This window comes from Cupressus sempervirens, chromosome 3, assembly GCF_028749045.1.
Source record: "Cupressus sempervirens isolate cs-2001-9-10 chromosome 3, ASM2874904v1, whole genome shotgun sequence".
NCBI classification, from domain to species: Eukaryota; Viridiplantae; Streptophyta; class Pinopsida; order Cupressales; family Cupressaceae; genus Cupressus; species Cupressus sempervirens.
This window is the reverse complement of record NC_143120.1, coordinates 437907877-437929571: the sequence shown is the minus strand read 5'-3', so window position 1 is coordinate 437929571 and position 21695 is coordinate 437907877. Positions and strand designations below refer to the sequence as shown.

General features: G+C 34.4%; 1 pseudogene; it reads right to left on the bottom strand.

The window, feature by feature from the left end:
* Window positions 1–4663: 4663 nt before the first annotated feature.
* The window catches only part of LOC149566932 (dihydrolipoyllysine-residue acetyltransferase component 4 of pyruvate dehydrogenase complex, chloroplastic pseudogene), a 35878-nt pseudogene continuing 18846 nt past the window's right edge, over window positions 4664–21695 (bottom strand).

Genomic DNA, 21695 nt, shown 5'->3' with positions numbered 1-21695 from the left:
TGCATCTTCACATTTAAATAGGGTGGATCTTTCTTGTAGACTCATGACAATGCAAGAGCAATAATTTTTAAAGTAAATTTATCCAATATCAAGAGAAATTGATTTCACAATTGGTTGTCTTGAAGATGATCCCATTCTATTTCAAAATTTCAAGTGCATCTTTGTCTATGGATAAAATCTTGATTTGTGAAATATTTGTCTGCTCAAATTTATGAGTTTTAAATTGGGAGTCAAGTTTCTCTATTTACAAATGTTAGACTTTTGAAATAGTTGATTTACCATGGTTATAATAGCACGGGTTCAATTTTTCCAATCAATCATGTTGGACATTGCATGTGTTTGTTTGTTCTTTTGGGCATTTCATTACTAATTGAAGCAAGTCAAATTTTAAATTTTGGTAAATCATGCTTTGAAATAGGACATCAAAAAGTGAATGTAGCTATATTCAAGAATTACCTGATCAAATAGATAAAGGTTATTTGTCACGGGGAGTTGAAAGATATTGCTTGTGGGTTAAATGAAAATGATTTGTGTTGAACTTCTAGTTTGATGTATGATGGTTGGAACCAAATATGATGTAAGAGCTTGGTAATAACCTATTTGATGAAATGTCGAGCCAAGAAACATGTATAGAGAGAGGTAATCTTTGAGGTAAGACAATGAATTCACTATTGAGTTTTGATTCATATTAATGCAAAATAGTTCTTGTTTGAATTGTCTTCTATTCATGGAAGAATACATAGAAGATTGCAATGGTCTACTGCTAGAGCTTTGATTAGGAAATGCATGTGGTTGATGCATCATGAAAAGTAAAGGTTTCTTTTCTAGATTCTTGATTTTGAAACTTATGAGCTTGAATGAATTTAATGATTCTAAGAAAAGTAGTGGACAATAAATTGAAATTCAAAAATAGGAAATACAAGGTCATATGAATGTAGACCGGTCAAATAGTAAAATATGTGAAGATCATGCCACATTATTTTTTCATGTAATATGATAAAGTTACTTATGAATTTAATTATTAGAAATTCCCAAATTCATTTTCCCCAAGAAATGTTATCAAGAAGAACTACAAGTTGTATGTTAAATTATTTCAGTCAAGTAATTTGTTATGTATTTTTATTGTAATATATCTCAGAATGAGTTTTATTGTGTCTTAATAGGGTGTTTATCAATTTCAATGTTAACCTACAATATTATTTTAATGGGGGGATAGGTACTTTTTACCATACATGTTGATGCAATATTCTAGCCTATCATTTTGAGTTCCACTCAATTCTTTCCAGGTACACATCATAATCATCCATTTTCTTTTATCATATTTTACAAAAGTGCATTGTAGTCCTTTAGTCTTGTATGTTCTTACTATAGATCTTTGAGCTTGTTTATTTTTTATTTTTGATGTTGTAAGAAGTCTTAGATAAATTTTCTACTTTTTATTGTTCATCAAGTCATAAAGTTAGTAGTTTAATGCTATAGATGTGGGTGATATTGAGGATTTGTCAGTTTCCTTGATTTTGGTATGGCTTGGGTATGCTTGTTCAATTATAATCACTATAAAAATGTAATAATAGAAAACTAAATTAATCACAATTCACGTTAAATTTAAATAAAAAAACACTATTGAAATTGTTGATCTAGTTTTTTTGTTTTTTGAAATGATGCATGTCATACATGATCTATTGTTTATGATAATTTAGTTTGTTTAAAATAGGAAAATAATAAATACACAATGATCAGGTTCAAATTTAATAACTATTTGAACAAATTTGTATTTCTCTTTGTTGAGAGTTTCTAAATCAGCAATTCATGTTGTAGGATTAATAGCCAAGCCAATCCCTTTCCTCTTTAATGAAAATTTTTCTTAGAGCTCTTTATGTTTGGTTGATTGTGTGCATGCATTGCAATGTTTTGTAACTTCTTTTCATAAATTTTAATTTATTTTTTATTAGTATTATTATGACAATAGCTAGGAGTTTGGCCCTTTCATAATGGAGTAGCTTGATAGATACATTCTAGGTGCTTTGACAAGTATTAGTCCCAAATTATTTCAGTAAGGGTTAAGGGGGTATTCAATGTAGTACTTTGTAATGTAGAGTCAAAATTTTAGGAGTGAACTAAATTTCAGGAGTGTAACACATCACATAATAGAAGTGCTTCTTTTTCCAAGAGAAAAATTTCAGTAGTGTGAACTAAATTTTAAAGAATCATAGATACATTTATACATTTTCATGGAAGATAATGGAAGCACTATAAATAAATATTAAACAAGATCGTAGTTTCATTTACATATTTTTAGAGTCTTGCAATGCCTTTCCTCTGAATTTCCTTCCAACGAACCATCAAATTTATGGTTATTGGTAATTATAAGCATAATAAGGATCAAATTCATGGTAAGACATAAATTATGTAGACTACTAAGTGTGGATATTCCCTTTCTAATTCTAACCTTTTTTTTGTACTAGATGGATGTCAATTGGTGTCACATCATGAATGGAGTCATTCAACTACCCCATCATGGAAATTTTTTGTACAAAGATCTCTCATGGGAGAAATATGTCTACAAATGCTCAGAATTATTTTCAACTTGGATTGAGGCCAATAGATTGAATGATTTTATAGAGGGAGAAAACTCAAGCGAGTCATACAAAACCTTCTTTTGCAAAAGTCATAATAAGAAGAATCCTTTGAATTCAGATATAACAACTAGAATTAATAGCTTTTCAGAACATATCATGTACAAATAAGGATAATGAACTAGTAAATACAAATTTTTATACTCACATTAGTGATTTAAAAATAATGTCTCTAATGATTAGTTAACTATACTTGAATGTTCTTATTGAATTTAATAGGTACTTGTGTGCGTATGGAATGATTATAGGGGAAAAAATGTGGCATCTTTTGATCCTTCTTTAGTGCCTAAAATAGGGAAGGGTAGTACACTTGTCGTAAACATACACAATTTGGTTGAACCTGTCATTTTAGCACATGAATAACAGCTTGTAAGACAAACCACATGTGTTAATATGGTATCATCAAGTTTAACATGTGGATAGTGAAGGAAAAATCTATCATGATCAAATAAATAATGAGTTTTTAGGAACAGGGCCCTTTTTTGCACCATATATTAGCAAACAATTGCATCAATGGGTGGAGTCATTACTATTACTTGGCATGCCCACAAATGCAATGCATAAAAAACATAAATAGATGGTGCATGAAAAGATGACCATGTTTGAGTGTCAAACATGTAGGGATGATTTTCTTACCATGGATGATATTGCAAATATTGATCATAAAATTAAGATATTAAGATATGTGTTAGCTTGTAATGATGCTCATTCAGCGCAACAATGGGTTTTGGCAAATCTAGATAAGTGGTTTGCATATCAACAATATAGTGCCACTATTGTTGATGGAGATGATGATATCCCATTTGTATTGGGGATTTAATTACCAAAGCAACTTGATTGGATACTCCATTATGCCCATAATAGCGTATTAGCAATGGATTCTACATTTAATATGAATGAAATGAAGGTATGTTATTATTATTTCATTATAGAGTTGAATTTATTTTTTGTATTGTCAATTAAATATAGTATTGATATATCATACTGGATGTCTTATGACAGTTTCAATTATATACAATCCTTGCATTCAGTTCAAAGCATATGGGGTTGCCTGTGGCATGGGTCATTATCAAGAGGAACTATGGTGGATTGTAGAGAAGAGTGAGGCATGCTATGATAAGAAGACCAAGAAAAAGTAAATGTCAAGGTATTATGCATACGATATTGTATATTGGATGCATATACTTCTCCAATGGGTTCACTTGAATAATATTGGCTAGAGATTAAACACATTTATGGTAGATGATGCAAGTGCTAAGATCAAAGCTATCAGGTATTTCTATTTTCTTCAAAACCTTATTTTTATGTAAATGTTATATTTTAGTATTATTTTAGGACATTAATAGAAGTGTACTTCAAACTAAGACACTTCATTCTAACATATATTTGGATCTCACTAAATTTTCTTTGATGAATGCCCTTTTTTCTATAAAGAATTATCAAGATTTTTTTAATCCCAATTTGTTGGCACCATTAAGTATTTATCACAACTAATATCATGTCTTTCCTTTGGATCATTGTTCTATCCATGCCCACTATTTGACACTAGAGAAGTGATTTCAACTTACATGAAATTTAATGGTTATCCATTTCATATATGACCTACCCTTTGTTAAGATATGGTTGTCCATTAATAACATATGAATATTGTTATTTGACTTAATGTTTACATTATTATTATTATTATTAGATCAAACTAGGCTTGCTTCATTGAATTATAGAATCTATAGAAAATGTTGACCACAATAACAACCACAAGGTGAATTTAAGCTATTATATCCACCTTTATAACATTTTCAAAAAGATGCAGAGTTTCATAGTACTTGTCTAAGACTCTAAAGAGATAAATTTTAGTCACAAAATGAAGCTTATACAAAAAGAAAATTCCAAACACAATTACTCTCTCCATGTGTTGCAGATTTACTGCATCTTTTTGTAACACAATGTGGGCACATCAACATTGAATGGTGAATTTTTTTTCCAAAACATGACACATACACAAAGAAGGCATCATTCATACCTTACCCTCACAAAGGGTTTTCCACAACTTTTGCAAATATTTGCAAGAAGGTTGCCAAATGAGCACCATATATTTTTAGTGTATTGTACTTACATTCACCTATATTTTAGTTTTCACACCAAGTAACCCATCTCCAGTTGTTGTGATTGTATTCTTTGATCCCCCAACAACCCTAGTTGCACCTTGTTCTGGTGGAAGAATTGCATCAAATCTGTCTACTCTGAACATTCCAAGATTGCATAAAGTAAAGATTCTTGAATTGTATTCATGAGGTTGAAGTTTCTTTGCATGAGCTTTCTCAATAAGCTCCTTCTGCCTTTTAGAAATTAAACATAGGTTTTCCTTATCTGCATCTTGAAGAACAAGATTTATAAGTCCTCGATTTATTACAACTTCAATTGTGATATTTATGTTATTGTTATATGTACAACTTTGATCATCCTTGTAGCTTGAGTTGACAATCAAATGTTGTGCTAAAGTCATTGTAGTTGTCTTTCTAGTAGATAATTCATGGTAACCCCCTTGGATTTGACCTTTTTATAGAGAGAATCTAGAGCATTTGTGGTGATAGAGTACCCAACCTGGATTGTAGGAACTGAAAGGATCTCTACCATATTTCTTGCCATAGCCACATGTATTATGGTAAAAGGCAGTATGGTTCCTAGCAACACAACTATTTTCTAAGAAGCTGCAAGTTTAGCAGCAGCAACAACAATAGGGGTTGGTTCAAATTTAGCCATGACAGTAACATATGGATAAGGTATTATTATATTATTTGTTGCACTCTCAATTTCAAAGGTGGTAATTTATCCTTTAGGTCCAGATCCCATAATATTAGTTAGATCAACCTCATATTTTTTAACTAATTTTTATTATGCAATATTCATGTAATTTATCTATCATGTCTTTGTCAGCCTCAAGTTTCATCAAGTTATAAATTACTTATTTCTTTTAATAGGTAGGCTTGCTTAATTTCTTTTATAATCATATCTTATAAAGGAGAGTAAATACATCTCTTTGAGAATGTATGAAACCATTGAAAAATAGTTTTAAGTACTAAATGTATAATATTTATGATGCATAGAAGTATTTGAATGTGATGTGCATCTATGTTCTTGGCATGTTAAATGTGCATGGTTGAAAAACTTAATTACAAAGGTCAAAGATAATGTAATTAGACAAGAAATGTTTGATAGACTTGGATATATCATGCATCATTTAGTAAATAAATATTTAGCAAGGAATGATGTTCACATGTTTATTGAAGACTTTAAATACATACAACCCTCATTTGTTGATTATTTTAAGAGTCAATGGTCTGAAAGATTGAGTATGTTGGCTAGATGTTGCCATACACTCAAGCATGCAAGGCAAGAAACAAGTGGAGCCATAGAGTCATACCACTCACACCTAAAAGGATGATTCTTAAAAGTAGTAGAGCATGCCAAAAATTATCATGTTGACTAGTTGGTGCATGAATTAACAACACATGTTTATATCTATTATTGGTGAGTACAAATTAGCAAGAAGCACAGTTTCTATAGAAACTTTGAAATTGAGAAGATTCAAAACACATCTTGGGTTTGAGCATTGCAAATTCTAGATGAAAATATTATATTTAGTGATCTTGATGATCGTATAGCATGGGTGCTAAGTCAAAGTGATACTTGTTTCTAATATCAGGTGTATATCACATCACCTGATCTATTTATGTGCTCTTGCAACTTTTCAATACAAGGATACATGTGCAAACATGTGATTAAGGTGAACTTTATGAGAGAGAGACAAAATTTATCTAATAATAATTTGCATGTAGACAAGATTGTCTTATCACTACAATTGATTCTACAAAAGAAAGATGTCCAATTGGTATTTCCAATCATTTGGTGGGTATATGCAGGATCATGGTCAACCAAACTATGGCCTTAAATGATAGTGAAAAACCAGCAAATTGGGGTTATGTCAACTTGACACATAATTTTAAAGTGGTTCTAAACTTTATATCAAAAATTTGTAAGAAAATAATCTGTAGGAAATTGGATGTAGTTTCTAAACTACTAGGCCTTATCTAGAGAAAAAAATATATTTGATTGGTCAAAAGTTTGGATTTTAATGTAGTACTACAAAAATTTCAAGGCAAAAATAAAAAGTAGGTGTATGTCTAACCACCTTAATTAAAATCAAATGATAATATTTTTCAATATAATTATAGATATAAAAAGTAGACTCATGCCCAGATGTGACGCATATTTTTGGTTATTTTTATTCCAAATAAATAATTAAATATGAATTTTCTTCTAAAACTTTTTCAGAAAAAAACTCCCATGTCTGGCCACCTTAACTAGTTGAAAACTTTACCAAGTTATTATTATTTTTCCTTATACTAGGCGAAGCATAGAATGTGACACAACTTCTGTATTTAAAAAATGTTATACCATTTGAAAGTTATAGCTATTTTTCAATCAGTATGTCAGTCAACACTTTACAATCATCTTCATTGAAAATTAACTAATAAATACTTATCGAACGCAGAATTTGATAGTAATTATATTGATGGAATCTCAAGAGTGTTATAGAAAAACCCTTTTATTTCATTCAGTTTCGATAAAAATAACATTGTTAGATGGCTACCCAAAGTCTAAGTGTCAGTGAAACCCTTCTCAAACACATTTTTTTGTGTTGACCAAATAGGCTTGGTAAATATTGAGCCTAATCGGATACCCAAAATAATATTGGGTATCCAATCTGTAATTGGGTACGCAATATGAAATCAAGTATCCAATCACTACAACTTTTTACAATTGTAATTCTAGAGGGAAATTTGAGAGGAAAGATTTTCCAATTGCAATTTCGGAGGGAGGGAAATTTGAGAGAAAATAAAATTTCCAATTACAATTTTGGAAAGAAATTTGATAGGGAAACTTTAGAGGGTTTTAGAGTGAAATTTATTTGGGGGAAGTGTGGACATTAATATTATTATTACATATGATTATGATTATTATTATTAACTATTATTATTATATATGATTATAATAATTATTATATATAGTAATATGTATAGTTATTATTATTAAATATAATATAGTTATAAATATAATAATAATAATTATAACTAAATATAATATAGTAATATATATGATAAATATTATTAGTAAATATATATAGTAATATTATATGACTATTATTATATATAATAATATATATGGTTATTACTATTATTAAATCTATAATCTAGTAACATATATGATTATTATTGTTGTATAATCTAATAATATATTATTATTATTATTATATTAAAATATATAGTATTTTATTATCATTAAATATAATATTGTCATGAAATGCATCGAAAGGGGTCATAGGTTAACCTATGACCCCTTTCGACATATTTCATGACAACATGTGTCCCTAGGGCCCCTAGTAACCCATTTTGACGCAATCCCAAAGGGTCATTAGGGGTCCTCGGGCCCCTAGGGACATATGTTGTCATGAAATACATTAAAAGGGGTCACAAGTTAACCTATGACACCTCTCAATGCATTAGAACCAACCAAATGCATCATTAGGGGCCCTAGGACCACTAGGGACATAGGTTGTTATAAAATGCATCAAGAGGGGTCATAGGTTAAGCTATGACCCCTCTTGAAGCATTGGAACTAACCAAATGAATCCCTAGAGGTTCTAGGGCCCATAAGGACATACGTTGTCATGAAATGCATTGAGAGGGGTCATAGGTTAACCTAACCTATGACCCCTCTCAACACATTAGAACTAGCCACATGTGTCCCTAGGGGTATTAGGGCCCCTAGGGATATACATTGTAATGAAATGCATCGAGCTCGACACATTGGAACCAACCAAATGTGTCCCTAGGGATCCTAGGGCCCCTAAGGACATACATTGTCATGCAGTACATTTAGAGGGGTCATACATTAACCTATGACCCCTCTCAATGCATTGGAACCAACTAAATGCATCCTTAGGGGCCCTAAGACCCCTAAGGACATAGGTTGTTATGAAATGCATCGAGAGGGGTCATAGGTTAACCTATGACCACTCTTGATGCATTGGAACCAACCAGATGTGTACCTAAGTGTCCCTGGGCCCCTAGGGACATAAGTTGTTATGAAAATGCATCAAGGGTGTCATAGGTTAACCTATAACCCCTCTCAATGCATTGGAACCAACTAGATGCATCCCAAGGGGCCATAGGACCCCTAGGGACATATGTTGTCATGAAAATGTGTTGAGGGGCATCATAGGTTAACCTATCACCCCTCTCAACACATTGGAACCAACCAGATGCATCCTTAGACATAAGTTGTCATGAAATTCATTTGAGGGGTCATAGGTTACTCACAACACATTAGAACCAACCAGATACCCCTAGGAACATAGGTTGTCATGAAATTCATTGAGAACCTATGACCCCTCTCGATGCATTGAAACCAACCAAATGAGTCCTTAGGGGTCCTAGGACCCCTAGGGACATACATTGTCATGAAATGCATTGAGAGGGGTCATAGGTTAACCCATGATGCCTCTCGATGCATTGGAACCAACCACATGCATCCCTAGGGGTCGTAGGGCCACTAGGGACATTTATTGTCATGAAATTAATCAAGAGTGGTCATAGGTTAACCTATGACCCCTCTTGACACGTTGGAACCAACCAAATGCATCTGTAAGGGTCCTAGGGCCCATAGGGATATACATTGTCATGAAATACTTCAAGATGGGTCATAGGTTAACCTATGACCCCTCTCAACACATTAGAACCAACCAAATGTGTCCCTAAGGGTCTTAGGGCCCTTAGGGACATACATTATTGTGAAATGCATCGAGAGACATATGAGCCCTCTCTACACATTAGAACCAACCACATACATCCCTAGTGGTTGCATGGCCCCTAGGGACATACATTATCATGAAATGTATAGAGAGGGTTCATAGGTTAACCTATGACCCCTTTTGATGCATTAGAATCAACCAAATGCATCCCTAGGGGTCCTAGGGCCCCTTAGGACATACATTGTCATGCAATGCATCAAGAGGCTCTGAATGTATTGGGACCAACCAAATGCATCCCTATGGTCCCTAGGACCCCTAGGGACATATATTGTCATGAAATGTGTTGAGAGGGGTCATAGGTTAACCTACGACTCATCTCAACATATTAGAACCAAACAAATGCATCTCTAGGGGCCCTAGGACACCTGAGGACATAGGTTGTCATGAAATACATTGAGAGGTGTCATAGGTTAACTTGTGACCCCTCTCAATGCATTGGAACCAACTAGATGTGTCCCTAGGGGTCCTAGGGCCCCTAGGTTCATACACTATCATGAAAATGTGTCAAGGAGGGTCATAGGTTAACCTATGACCCCTCTCGACACATTGGAACCAACCAAATGTGTCCCTAGGGGACCTAGGATCCCTAGGGACATATGTTGTCATAAAAATGCATTGAGGGGGGTCATAGGTTAACCTTTCATGCCTCTCAAGGCATTAGAACCAACTAGATGCATCCCTAGGGATCCTAGGGCCCTTAAGGACGTAGGTTGTCATGAAAAGCATCAAGAAGGGTCATAAGTTAACCTATGACCCTTCTCGATACATTAAAACCAACCAAATGTGTCCCTAGGAGTCCTAGGGCCCCTAGGGATATACGTTGTAATGAAATGCATTGAGAGGGTTCATAGGTTAACCTATGACCCCTCTCAATGCATTAGAACCAATCACATGCATCCCTCTCGATGCATTGGAACCAACTAGGTGCATCCCTAGGGGTCCTAGGGACATATGTTGTCATGAAATACGTCGAGAAGGGTCATAAGTTAACCTATGACCTTGCTCGATGCATTGAAACTAACCAAATACATCCTTAGGGGTCCTAGGGCCCTTAGGGACATACATTGTCATGAAATGCATCAAGAGGGATCATAGGTTAAGCTATGACCCCTCTCAATGCATTGGAACCAACCAAATGTGTCCCTAGGGGCCGTATGACCCCTACGAACATAAGTTGTCATGAAATGTGTCAAGAGGTGTCATAGGTTAACCTATGACCCCTCTCGACATTGTAGAACCAACCAAATGTATCCCTAGTGGTCTTAGGGCCCCTAGGGACACACATTGTCATGAAGTGCATCGAGAGGGGTCATAAGTTAACCTATGAAACCTCTCGACACATTGGAACCAACCACATGTGTTTTGAGGGGTCATAGGTTAACCTATGACCCCTCTCAATGCATTGAAAACAACCACATGTGTCTTGAGGGGTCATAGGGCCCCTAGGAACACACGTTATCATGAAATGTGTCAAGAGGGGTCATACGTTTACCTATGACTCCTCTTAATGCATTAGAACCAACCAAATGTGTCCCTAGGGTTCCTAGGGCTCCTAGGGACATACCTTGTCATGAAATGCATCGAGAGGGGTCATATGTTAACCTATGATCCCTCTCGACGCATTTTAGAACCAACCAAATGGATCATAGGTCATAATAATAATAACAATAATAATATATGTTGTTATATTTAATAATAATAATAATAATAACATATATAATATATTATGTTATTATATTTAATAATAATATGGTAAAAATAACAATAATATAATATTAATATATATATTATATTTATATATTATAATAATATATATATAATATAATTATAATATATATTTTATTATTATATTTAATATAATTATAATATATATTATTATTATATTTCTAGATAATAATAATAATAACAACAACACCATATGTTATTATATTTCATAATAATATAATATAATAGTCACATATATTAATAATAATAATAGGTCATAATAATATATAATACATAAAAATAATCCTAAATAATATTACTCATCATACATTCTCCTAAATAATGTTACTCATCATACATTTGCCTTGATTCCCTCCAAAATTTTGGCATTGATATCAGATATCGGATCTAAAATTGGATATCCAATTTATTATTGGGTATCTAATCTTAGATTGGATACCTAATTAAACTTGAAAGATTTTTTCAAAATATTCCCTATCATTGTAGACCTGACAAAATCGCTTTTTGTGGGTCATTTTCACATGTTTTGGGAAAACACATTTTGGGGCCCAAACGATCAAAAAAGGTTTGATATTATATCATTAGGTGTTCAATATTGTCATCTGAATAGGGAGTAGTAGTGATTGAAAGGCTAAACACAAAAGGAAGGTATCCAATGAAGACATTGTGGCATATAAGAAAAGGGACAAGGTAAATCGCCGAAGGAAAAGACAAGGTATGTTAAATATGAGTCAAGTTGGTAATGAATTGGTCAAAGGTGAAATCATAGAGTCAAATAATGAAAATGTGTAGTTGGAGAATGAAAATATACCAATTGATAATGATAATGTCAGGATTGAAAATTTGGAGAATGAAAATTTGGAGGATGAAATCCTATCAAGTCAAAATGTAAATTACATGATTGACCATGCCAAAGATGACAATGCACATGAACCTTACATATCTCCTAATTATAATTGACATGAAGGTTCTAGAATACCAAAATGGATAATTGGAATTGATGAAACAATTATTACCAATTTGGAAGGGGAAAAAATAGAAAGAACCATTTAGTTATGGGCTTCAAGACTATATAAGATGTTTTTCAGCATCAAGATAGTGGTGGAGTAATGTGAGCTTTTTATGCACTTATTAAAGATACCAAAGATGAGACCTATGCTTTCCAAATTCAAGATTCGTGTGAATAAACAATTGGAAAGAAATGCCATTATTGTGAAGAATCTTTTTAGTGCTCTCAATAGTATTGGAAAAAATAGCAAGGAGAAGGGTAAGAGAGCTGCTTGAAGGGTTATTACAACATCTTTGATAAATCATCATTTGAGAAAGGGTAGATATATGAGACAAAATTGTATTGGCTTGAACCTAAATCATACTACTTTGAGAAGAGCACTCAGTAGAGAAGAGAGAATTGACAATCCTCTTCAAAATGAAACATGGGCTTTTGGTGGGAGACTTCCATGTTCTAATAATAAGCTATCTAATGATGTGAAGGAATAAATTACATAATTTTGGCACTCTAGCTCAAGAGTATCACCTAATACTAAAGACATGTTAAAGTTGAGAATTGGCATCATAGACCACACGCCACATCCTAAACATTATTTGGAGTTAAGTCAAACTATGTTGTTCAAAAAATTTAGAGAGTCATCCAATTCTTCATATATCACAAAGGGCTTTTGAATCTTTGAAGCCATTTTATTGTGTGCCGTTTAAAATTCAAAATACATGTTGCAAATATCATGTCGATTTTTCTATGCACCATGAACTATTACGCTCCATCCATTCTACTTTGCATAGTAAAGAAATATTGGAAAATTGTGGTACCAGTGGGCTTTCGAAATCATCAAGAGAATTTCTAGATCAATTTTTATGTCATAGAGTTGATGGTTGTTTCTTTTATAAAAATTCTTGCTTAAATGAGAAGTGTTCAGAATGTGGTGGCTTATCCAAGTTTGACACATGTTTCCATGAGGGGTCCAAACAAGATCTTGGAAAGAAAATAGTAAATATATATATGAAATGGAGAAATACACATTGAAGAGTGGGGGTGAGGGCTCTAGATGTGTATTAGTTGAAAAAGAAATCAGTGTGGCTAGCTTTATTTCAGATTTCAAGACAAATCTTTTCTACAAGTATGCAAGACATAGTCACAAATCTCAATGGTTGAATCAACAATTTAAAATGCGTAAGGAGACTTTTCCCATTGGCACTATTATATCAATTGTGTTGGAATATTCAAATATGGAAAGAATACTTATGAGGGGGGGGGGTGTGAATCAGAAGTATCACACTTTAACCAATTAAACTTTTATCTGCATGTAAACACATCAAATAAACATGAAACTAATACATGCATCAACAACACATAACACTGGAATTTGGTAACCCAGAAACCCTCCAGAAATAAGAAGGTAAAATTGGGGTGGGGATGATACCCACAAAATTACTGCAGCAATATTGTTCAACCACTTCTGATGGTCTGCCCTGTTAAAGGCTTTACACTATGTCAATAGTGACCCGGTTAAAGATTTACAAACACTTAACATGCAGTGTCACCATGTTAAAGGATTTATTCACCTTTTGATAAGGATCTACAAATAGCTATTAAGCCAACCTATCTACATAGGGTTTCCTTTCTAATACAATGGTAAGAGAGTATTAGGTATTATAAACCTAATAGTTTGCAATCCTTGATTGCTGAATGCAGGCACTTGTTGGGGCTCTCTCTCTAATTTCGATCCTCTGAGATCTAATTTCTATTCATCTCTTTTGCTTTGTTCTAATCAATTGAATATCAAATTGCTGCTCTTACCCTCTATGTCTCCTTTCACTGAATTCCATTATGTTTTCCCTTTTTCATCCTTGTTACAGTGAGACTTTTGTCTTCCTTAAAAAGACTTCGAAGACTTAGGGTTAGGTATGGATCTACGATCCACATTGAATCTCAATTTCCTGCTCAATACTTTCCTTTTTCTGATTGGTTGCATGCCTTTCCAATTTTCCAATTGGCTGCATGTAGATTGCATAGGAAATGTAAAAGATTCATTCTTATCTCTAGATCTTTCGAGATTTACCTTGTGTCTACTAAAAAAATGGTTTACATCATAGTTTGTGCAATTACAAACTCTTATGCTGATATTCTGAGTTACTCGGCTCATGAAGCATTACTGATGCTCGACACATGTTGTTTCCTGGATAGCTCAGCACCTAAACAAAACTATATCACTTGGCACCTGATATTACTTGGCACTTGATATCACTCGGCACTTGATGTCACTCTTTGCTCGGTATGTATAGTGAAAAATGGTTAAGTTTATTGACACTCTGCTGTCGAAATTATTCTTTAAACCAACAATTTCCCCCTTTGACATGAGTGGCAAAAACACTTAACTAAGATCCTATGATCTTGACATTATTTCATGCATCATCTTATTTGCTCAAAAATTTTAAGAACAAATAACAATATATGTTATGACTCCCTATGAGTTGATTATGCTTTGTACACTCAGTGACTTCTATCTTGTTTCTACATTCTGACCAACATGTTATATCAAAAAATTTCAAAATTTTACCCCTTTCATCATACTTATCATTTCATTCTGTATCTCCTTCTCAACTTATATCTCCCCCATACTTAATCTCTGCTTAACTCCCCCATACTTAATCTCTACTTAACTCCCCCATACTTAATCTCCCCCTTTTTGACACTTATGTCAAGGGTTCAATAGGGAAATGCCATACTTGGCAAAAAATGTATTGTTTACTTCAAGGAGTACCTTCAGAGCTACATCCCAATTTGCTAGTGCAACATCCAATGACTTATAATAGATGCCAATCTCTGCTGCTAGGTGTAAAAGTCCATCAGATGTAGAAAGATTGGGGTCTTTCTTGAGGACTGTCTCTACATACATCTGCTCCTTATGAAGTACTTCCAAATGAGGAGTGATTGAGGATTGAATTTGCATCAATTTGGCTTTGGTGGTTGCCTCCTCTGCTGTTAAGACAGCTAACTCTCTTTGTGTGTGAAGCGATTGGGAAAAATGCTTCTCACTTTGAGCTAGATTTGTAAGGAGTTGCATGCTAGAAATCTTCAAATTTCTCTCCAAGCTCAATATTCTATGGCTAGTGTTTTGTGTGAATGTGGAAAAATCACACAACTTGTTGTACATGGAAAATATGTTTCCAAGTACAGTTTTGACTGTTTCAATTTTCATATCTAGCTCCACTTGTGATAGTGCTATATCACTGGATATTTTCTCATTTACCTTGCCTTGGAACTTTCTTTCTAACCATTCCAATAATTTGGCGTCTATATCTTGGTCTTCCATAGTCACCTGGTCAACTATATCAGATAGTTGCTCTATGATTGGCCTTGACTCATCTAGAGACTTTAAGTTGAAAGCTTCTATGAATATATCTTTGATTTCATTCAAAGCTTGCTTGTTCTTGTGTTCTCTTCTTAGTGCTTCTTGTCTCTTTCTTCTATCCAATGCACTCTGAATCTCATTGATCTCCTCTTCAATGAGAGTGTTGGATTCATAATGTGGAATCTTTATTTCTTCATCAAGCTCAAGAACTCCATAGTGAAGTTTCCTGACTACCCTTGATGAGCTCGAGCCTGGTGTCCTAATTTTTAATGGTAACCTATCAGTGGTCGACTGCTGAAGAGTCTGTGTTGGAGTACTAGATTTGGGTAATGCAACCAATATTTGTATTGTAGACTCCTCCTTCTTACTTCTCTCATCTTTTTCTTCAGCTTGTTTATCCTTTTGGTAATCAATAGGTGGGGTTGAACTTACTGGCTATTCAGATGTTTCTTTGACTTCCCCTATTGCTATACTCAACATCTGAAGTGTATCAGTGACTACACTTGGTAGAGGTGGTGGAGGAAGGAATAGAATAGCAGTAGGTTGTATGGTCAAAGGTGGTTCTTGTGTTTTCACCTTTACTGCCTTTTTTTTAGCTACTGGATTCTTCAATTCATCAACACTGACCAATATAGGACTTGAACACAATTTTGCTACTAGTGTTGATTGGTCAAGGATTTTTGCTAAGTCTTCTACAGTTAATGGATTGATGTTTGGACCAAAAGCGTTTGTAACATCCTTGATTTTGACAATCTCTATAGGTGTAATGATGCTATGAGGAGGACTAGGAGGTGATAGCTGTGTGTCTTGCCCACTTTGATCTTGTTGCTCAGCTGTATCTTTCTCTTCCTCTTTCTCCTCTGTATGTGCCTCTTCATCTTCCTTTTCTTCTTCAACCTTCTTCTCCACTTGTTCCTTTTCTTTTTCTTTAATTCTTGATGCCTTCATCTCCTTTTTCCTGGCACTTGATTCTACCTTATATTCTTCATTGTAAACATCTTATGTTTTCTTGTAAACTATCTTCCACAATTCTGTGGACTTCGTAACTACATCCTCAATTTTGTTCTGCAAAATGCTAAAAGCTCTATGTTTGGGAGTGAATCTATTGTTATGCCTCTTAACTACACTTGTTATTTGATCCTTAGTCAAATCAGGAAACAACCTGGCTAATGTTGATTCCCTTATCTCCCTTTCCATTTGCAAACAAAAATGCCATTTATCCTCTACAATTTTGTACAATTTCTTAGGCATTGATTCATCTAACTCTAGAGGTGTTTGCTTATAATCAGCCATCATAGCATACACTAATTCCTCTAATTTATTTTGTTCCTCCTTGGTGAGCTTAGAAAAATTTAGGTTCTTTAAACCTTTCAAATCATCATTCTTAATCTTTGAGAATAATTTATCAATAGCAGTCTGAGGTTTGTGACTTGCCACTTGAAATTGGTTGTTGTCCTCTTATTCAATCTTCTCTTCATCTATTTGAGGCTGGGCAACAAATTTTATTTTCTTCTTTGGCTTAGCAGCAGTCTTCTTTGAAGCTTTCTTCTTCTCTTTTGCCTCCTCTTGGGCTTTTTGTGTTGCAGCCCTTGTAGTAGGTCTCTTTGGTGCAGGAGTAGCTACTTTCTTTGCCTTGGGTTGAGGAGCAGGAGGATTTGTGGCCCTTCTTTTTGTGACCTTGGTTCTAACTTGTGCTTCCTCGACTTCTTCTTCCTCAACACTTTCCTCTTTATCTTCTCCTAACACTTGAGTCAGGCCTTGAGGTTCATCTCCCTCATCTTCAATGTCTTCTTCTTCCTTTTCTGCTGTTCCTTCTCCTTCAACACCAAATTTTCTCTTGATTTGCCTTACCAATTTTTCTTTCTTCTTTACTGCTGAGGTAGTCTTCAAATCTGTTACCACCCTTGATTTGACAACATCATAAGTTCCAAAGGCTTTTGCATTCTTATCAACTTCCTCTGCAAGGAGAGCTATTATTATTACAGAGGCTTGATAAATATCAAGTTCATAACCTAGTGGCTTAAGCCATCTCATCCTAGGTATGACTACCTGTATATAAGTATAATTAATATCTACAAGAAAGTAAATGTCTTTTTCATATTTCTCAGTCAATGAGACTGGAATCCTCATTCTTTTTTTCATGGACTGTTTGAAGTCCTCAAAGTAGCTAGTCATTTGGGCATCAAAATTATCACCCATCTATTCAATATATCCATTGATTTGTTCAACAATTGTTTTATCTAGATTCCATTTCACCTTACCCACAGAAGGGAATTCTTTCATCAGATAGAAAAATATGCACACCAAAACTGATCCAAATTTGCAATGAGCTCCCTTGCTCTTCCTTATAGCTCCCAGATTCTCATTAATCTGTTGAAACATGAGCTCTGCTAGATCATAGGTATGATCCTTTTTAACCAATTTGTATGCAACATCAACTGCTATACAAGGCACACTATTTAACCTGCTTGACTGATAGAATTTGTGTGAAATGATTCTCACAGCAAAATCTAGTAGGGGTTCTGTGATTGTATCAATAGTCATTCCCCTATTGTTCCATTTAGCACCTATGTTTCTCTCTATTACTTCCTTTTTGTCACTACGCAGGGTCTTTGGCCGATCTAGGGTTGGAATAGCAGTAACCCTATGAACAATTTTCTTGGTAAATTTCACTGGCCCTATTTCTAACCAAAAGGCTCCATCATGTATTTTGCTCAAAACTATGCGTACCCATTCAACTTTGAAAACAATTGGAAACTCTAGGGTTTTGGTCAATCTATTTCTCTCAATTATTGAGAACTCATCTTTCAGTATTTTGTTCTCACATAGCTTGTCATATGCATTATAGATTTCTAGATCTCCTATGGCTCCAATTTTGCAATTATAACATCTACGAACATCTTGGACCATGACAAATTTATCAGAAATAAAAAATAATGCACCTGCGAGATCATTCTTGTCTGCATCTTCTGGAATGGGCTTGAACTCTGGTTGCTTGACTTCATTACTAACCAACTGTATTTCATGACTCTCCTCGCCCTTAGTGGTTCTAGACCCATATGCCATTGTTTTCAAAACTAGGGTTTACAGTTTAAACAAGTTTATAAACACTGTGTAGCTCGGCACACAAGTAAAATACCTCAAATCGATGAAACTTGTGCTGAATCGCTGTGGAAATCCTTGCAAATGGCTTCTAAGCCGCCCTTGATCTTTTGTGCTCTTTTCATATTTGCTTCACATTTGAATGGTGAGAAAAGATTGAAAATTGACCTATGTACCCTTCAAAATAGAGCAATTAATGCTTAGTGTGCTGACAACTATCTACTCGGCACCTGAAGGATGACTCAGAAGATTTTGCAAGACTCAATTTTGACTTAGCATCTTTGGTTATGTTGATTTCTTCTTTGTAGTTCTTCTATGTGTTGGGACTGATGTATGATATAACTTAGTATATCAGTCCCACACACCCATTCTTGCTTAATTAGATGAAGTGTGATCACTTGACCCATTAGGTGAAGTGATCTCTGCACTTGATGTGCTGCACTCATCTTTCTTCTTCCATGTCTTATTCATCTCACTTCTAATGTGTTCAACATCTATCTTTGCCTTTCCATTGTTGAACTCAGAACATGGTTCCGTTGACCTTGTTGGGCAATTCTTGCTGATATAACCAGTTTTCAAGCAACTGAAACATGTGGTTTGACTCAACCATCTTTTATAGTTTCCCCTGAAATGTGTTCTTATGCAATTTTCAAGAGCATGTCCATATTCTTGACAATAGTGACAACTGTACCTGGTGTTGTAATCCCAATGATAATGACTTTCATTCCCTTTTGTTTTTGCTGGCTGATTTGATGTCCACATAGGCTTTGATCTACATTCAAATGCCCTATGTCCATATTTCTTGCAATTATGACAATGTCCATCAAATCTTTGTGTCCTTGTGACATTGGATCTACAATCTTGTGTCATATGTCCTTGCATTTTGCACTTGTGACAGTAACTCTTGCTTTTATGTGTGTTTGGCTGATTGATTCTCCTACTTCTACAAACATTAGCAGTATGCCCCTTCTTATTATAGTAATGAAAAGTGGGTTTTGAATCCTTACCTTTGTCGCTTCTTTGTTCAGCACTCTTTGATGATTCTCCAACTTCAGTGCTGTTGTATCCAAGTCCTGATATATCATGGGTTGATCTTGGGGATTTTAGCAATTGCTCAAAATACTTGATGGCTTCATTGGGTTTGTTGAAGCTCTCTAAAATTTCCTTTTCTCTTCTCAAGTCATTCTGCATCTTCAGTGTAGAGATCTCAATGTCTTTCACATTGAGTTCATGATGAAGGTTCATCATTTGGGCAAGTGTATCCATCTGCATGTTTGAGATCCTTGTCAGTTCAGTACATTTTTCTTCAAGTCTGTTTGCAAGATTTCTTTTATCATTTTCCATCATGACTTTATCTTCAAATGCTCTTTTCTTTTGTTCAGTGATTTCACATAACATTATGGCCTGTGATTCATGTTCCATCTTGAGAGATCTTATCTTATCTGCTTGAACTTTGTTTTTCTCCATCAGTTCTACGATTGCTACATCAAACTCTTTAGTATCTCCATTGGCAAATATATTTGTGGTATCAATCTCCTTGTAGTTTATCTCATTTTCAGCTATGGCTAAATCCTTTCTTCTTTTCAAGGATTTTCTCAGTTCCTCCCTTGCTTCCTCTACTTTGTGTAGAGCCAGTTGCACATCAATCACTTGATTATCAATAATCTTCCCAAGTTTGAAGACTTCCATCTTTAGATCTTTTTCTTCAAGTTGTTAGACTTCTTCTTGTGAGAACATTGATGCTCTGATACCAATTGTTGGAATATTCAAATATGGAAATAATACTTATGAGAGGCGGGGGGGGGTGGTGAATCAGAAGTATCGCACTTTAACTAATTAAACTTTTATCTGCATGCAAACACATCAAATAAACATGAAACTAATACATGCATCAAAAAAACATAACACTGGAATTTGGCAACCCAGAAATCCTCGAGAAATAAGAAGGTAAAACTGGGGTGGGGATGATACCCACAAAATTACTGTAGCAATATTATTCAACCACTTCTGATGGTCTACCCTGTTAAAGGCCTGCCCTATTAAAGGCTTTACACTGTGTCAATAGTGACCTGGTTAAAGATTTACAAACACTTAACATGAAGTGTCACCCTATTAAAGGATTTAATCACCTTTTGATAAGGATCTACAAATAGCTGTTAAGCCAACCTATCTACATAGGGTTTCCTTTCTAATACAATGGTAAGAGAGTATTAGGTATTATAAACCTGACAGTTTGCAATCCTTGATTACTAAATGCAAGCACTTGTTGGGGCTCTCTCTCTGATTTCAATCCTCTAAGATCTGATTTTTGTTCATCTCCTTTGCTTTGTTCTGATCAATTAAATATTGAATTGTTGCTCTTACCCTCTATGTCTCCTTTCAGTGAATTCCACTATGTTTTCCCTTTTTCATCCTTATTACAGTGAGACTTTTGTCTTCCTTAAAAAGACTTCGAAGACTTACGGTTAGGTATGGATCTACAATCCACATTGAATCTCAATTTCTCGCTCAATACTTGCCTTTTGCTGATTGGTTGCATGCAGATTGCATAGGAAATGTAAAAGATTTTTTCTTATCTCTAGATCTTTCGAAATTTACCTTGTGTCGGCTACAAAAATGGTTTACATCATAGTTTGTGCAATTAAAAACTCTTATGCTGATATTCTGAGTTACTCGGCTCATGAAGCATTACTGATGCTTAGCACCTAAACAAAACTATATCACTCGGCACCTGATATTACTCGGCACTTGATATCACTCGGCACTTGATAAACTCTGTATCACTTGGCACTTGATATCACTCTTTTCTCGGCATGTATAGTGAAAAATGGTTAAGTGTATTGATACTCATCTATCAAAATTATTCTTTAAACCAAAAAATTGTTGACTTTGTGGAGAAGTACACATTGCAACCTTAAAATGAGACACAATCTCAATATTACAATTCCATTCAGATTGTTATTTTCATCAACAAAACATATAGACATGCTCTTG